Here is a 4,472-nt window from a genome sequence, read left to right as displayed (position 1 = left end):
CAAAGTGCCTTTGTTTAGAGACATCCTGATCTTGTCCACCCATGAATGGCTATAAGAAAGAAGAAATTAACACATTTCCTTCCCTCTACTACCCAAGACTGGCCATTCCAGGAGATATTTGCAAGACTTATGGCCTTTTTGGACTTTCTAGGTGGCTCAGTGTTAAAGGATCTGCCTGCCAATGCAGGGGACTTGGGTTTGATCCCTGGACTGGGAAGATCCCAGCCTGGCAGGCTACAGTCCATGGGGCTGCAAAGAGGCGGACACGACTGAGCAATTTCACTTCACTTCACTTCTTGGAGAAGGAAATGGCACCCACTCCAGTGTTCTTGTCTGGGAAATCCCATGGACAGAGAAGCCTGGTGGGCTACAGTCCATGGGGTCACAAAAGAGTTGGACATGACTGAGCATACACACACGGCCTTTTAAAATACTTTACTTCCAAAAAAAATAATAAATAAATAAAATAAAATAAAATACTTTACTTCCTCACCTCCTCCCCCTCTCTGTTCTATAAAAGACATCCAGACCCTGATAAGATGTTTTTTTTTGAGACACTAGTCTGCCATCTTCTCTGCCAACTTTCCGAATAATGTCTCTAGTCCTCACCTCAGCACCTTGTCTCCCAATTTACTGGCCTGTTGTGCATGGAGCACAAAGAGCTAGGACTCAGTAAAATTTTCACAGCCTATACATCCTCAGTTAATGGTCAGGCCAAAAATCCCTCCCTTTTTCTCATGCCACCCAATCCATCAGGAAACCCTATTGGCTCTATATTCAAAACATCCAGAATCCAACTGCCTCTCACCTCCTCTCCTGCTAGACACTAAGCAGAGCCACCATCACCTCTCATGGGATGACTGTAGTGACCTACATGGTCTCCTGCTTCTACTCTGGCTCTCTTCAGATCTGTCCTTCTGTTCACTGTGGGGTCCCATACCAAGGTCACAGATGCGAGACCTTGAACCAAGGCCATCTATGGAACTAACTGAACCCAGCTGTAACCATTGCCAGAAGCCCCCCAATCCTTACAGGCAGCTTCCTGACCCCAAATTAGGCAAAAATACTCACCCTAACCAATCATCTAATGCCACCTTTCCAGCAGGAATTTTTTGTCTTGAGGCTATAAAAATTGGCTGCTGCTGCTAAGTCACTTCAGTTGTGTCTGACTCTTAGTGACCCCATGGACTGCAGCCTACCAGGCTCCTCCATCCATGAGATTTTCCAGGCAAGAGACTGGAGTGGGTTGCCATTGCCTTCCCCAATAAAAATTGGCTACTAACCCACAAAAACTGTTGACTCTCCCTGACCTGTCAGAAGGTCGGCCCACTGCACTTGAAGCACCCTGAACTTACTCCCTTCTGAAATACTCTGTGTCTGGAAATTCTTTTCCAACCCAGGCTCAGACTGCCATGACATACAGTGGTTTTAGGGACTCTGTTAAAGCAAAAGTCAGATCTATGTCCCTCCTCTGTTCAATGGCTCCTATCTCAGAGTAAAAGTTCAGTTCAGTTTGTGTCCGATTCTTTGCGACACTATGGACTGCAGCACATCAGGCTTCCCTGTCCATCACCAACTCCCGGAGCTTACTCAAACTCATGTCCATCAAGTCGGGGATGCCATCCAAGCATCTCATCCTCTGTCGTCCCCTTCTCTTTCCCAGCATCAGGCTCTTTTCCAATGAGTCAGTTCTTCGCATCAGGTGGCCAACGTATTGGAGTTTCAGCTTCAGCATCAGTCCTCCCAATGAATATTCGGGACTGATTTCCTTTAGGATGAACTGGTTGGATCTCCTTGCAGTCCAAGGGACTCTCAAGAGTCTTTTTCAACATCACAGTTCAAAATCATCAATTCTTTGGCACTCAACTTTCTTTATAGTCCAACTCTCACATCCATACACGACTACTAGAAATCTTATTTCCAGTAAAAGTTAGAGTCACTGAAATGCTCTTAGGATCCAATAAGGGTGTTCCCTTATCTCTTTGACTTTGTCTTCCACTCTCTAGCTTGTCCTCTTTCACTCCAACTGCACTGATCTTCATTCTCTTCCTCAAAGGTGGCCTATCTCAGGACCTATGCATTACTGTTCCCTCTGTTTTGAATACTCTCTGCCCAGACATCCAGATGGCTCACTCCCTTAGCTCCTTTGGGTTATCCAGTCACTTTATCATTGGGACCAACTCTGATATCGTCTGACACACTGTATCATCCTCCCTGCTTTATTTGCCTCTATCACTCTGACTGCCATCCAATACTATATATTTTACTTATTTCCTTATTTGCTTATTGTCTTCTACTTCTATTAGAATGTAAGCTCCTTAAAGGCAAGGACTTTGCCTGTTTAGTTCACTGTTGTATCCCCACTTCCAAGAAGATTACCCAGCATGTCCAGTAGCTATCCCTAAAATGCAATGGAATGAGGGTCCTAAGGTAAACAGAGTAGGCGGTCCCTGGAGAAAGAGACCTAGGCATTGCTTTCTTGACAGAAGAGAAGCCATTTTTGGCCGAAGCTGTTTTGTCATCTAAGCCTGGCCTCAGTGGCAGATCTTGAACAGGTCTCAGTGATCAATGACCTTAAGTGAAGGGAAAGAATGCAGAAATAAAGGAAAACCAGTCAAGAAACAATTGCTCAGTTAAGTCATAGTAAACAATAGTTTAATAAAAAGAGTCCTAGTTCTTCCTTAAGGGATATACATAAGAATCTGATGTCAATCTTTTCGTTCAGCTGGATCTAAGGTCCTCACCAAGGTGGGGAATGATAACTATCTGCTGAGACGCTAGACAGGTCTGAATCTAGGGAATGATGCTGACCTTTTCCAACACTCTGAAGTCAATCAACTAAAGCTCTCTGTTAAAAAGCAGAGACATCACTTTGCCGACAAATTCCGACTAGTCAAAGCTATGGTTTTTCCAGTAGTCATTAATGGATGTGAGAGTTGGACTATAAAGAAAGCTGAGCACCAAAGAATTGATGCTTTTGAACTGTGGTGTTGGAGAAGGCTCTTGAGTCCCTTGGACTGCAAGGAGATCCAACCAGTCAATCCTAAAGGAAATCAGTCCTGACTATTCATTGGAAGGAGTGATGCTGAAGCTGGAACTCCAATACTCTGTCCACCTGATGCGAAGAACTGACTCATTGGAAAAGAGCCTGATGCTGGGAAAGACTGAAGGCAGGAGGAGAAGGGGACAACAGAGGATGAGATGGTTGGATGGCATCACGGACTCAATGGACATGAATTTGAGCAAGCTCCGGGAGTTGGTGAATGACAGGGAAGCCTGGTGTGCTGCAGTCCGTGGGGTCGAAAAGAGTCAGTTACTGAGGGACTGAACCAAACTGAAGGCTCTTTGTTAACCTTTGATCCGATTCTATGTGGAATTCTGCTTAAGCCCCTTCATGAATATGCATACACTGCTCAATCCCTCATGAATATGCATATACCCTTAGGTTAAAACTTCCCCAATTTTGCTGTTCAGGGAGACACTGCTTGGGGAAAGATCCCATCTACTCTCCTTACTTGCTGCAAGCAATAAATTCTTCCTTCTCCCAATCTTTCGACTTGGTTGTGTCTTTTGGCTTGACACCCACCAAAAGGGGAACCCGGTTTGAGGGTAACAATAGAAAACAAAAGAGCTGAGATCTGGAAGATATTTGTCTTGCACAAGAGAGACAGCTCTCACTGCTCCTGGAGCAGAGGTAAGAATGAATTCAGCTATGTTTGTAGGCAGAACTTTAAGGATTTCCCTCCTGATTGCCTTTAGTTCCTCAGGGAAACAGAAGATAAGGAGGGACTTGGGAGAGTGGTAATGGACAAATGCCAGCTGTAGAGAATAAGAGAAGCAGCTAAGGACACTTGAAAGGACTGATGGTCCAGGGGAAATTGAAAACCTTGGACTTGCCTTGGCACCAATCTACCTGGCCATGTGGTCCTTCTTCACGGTGGAGGAAAGGGGGGGAAGTTATATACAAAGAATGGAAGTGACAAAAAATCAAGTTTCCTTTGGCTTTTTCTTGAAAGACAAAAAGAGAATCTCTTCTACTGACCCAGTGCCACCGTTTACCCACTTCAGAAAACACCACCAGTCACTCGTCTCATGTTAGTAAAATAAGCAGAGAGTGTCTTAAAGAGTAGAGAAGAAGGGAAGAGGCAGAAGAACTGGCCCTCTCCCAGTCGGGTGGGAAGGAACTGGAACATTTAGCCTTACCTAAAAACTGAAAGCTGATATGTATGCCCTGGGGTTCAACGCTGAGCCTTCTCCCCGTGACCCTTCCTCTTTCCCAATACCTTCCAGCTGTCCCGTCGTGTCATATTCAGGTCCACTTCATGTGCTCCAACCATCCGCTCCAAGCTCGTGTGCCTTTTCTCCACGTGGTTCTCTGTATATGTCGGTCGCCTGGGAGATCCTGGTCGGGCGGGGCCCTGGTGACATCACAATAGGAACAAGCCAATCGCCGTGACGCGTCTTGGTGACGC

Source organism: Bos grunniens, chromosome 15, assembly GCF_055505025.1.
Source record: "Bos grunniens cultivar Pamir isolate PY7600 chromosome 15, Bosgru_T2T1.0, whole genome shotgun sequence".
NCBI classification, from domain to species: Eukaryota; Metazoa; Chordata; class Mammalia; order Artiodactyla; family Bovidae; genus Bos; species Bos grunniens.
The sequence above is the reverse complement of the archived record's forward strand: the minus strand, read 5'-3'. Positions refer to the sequence as shown.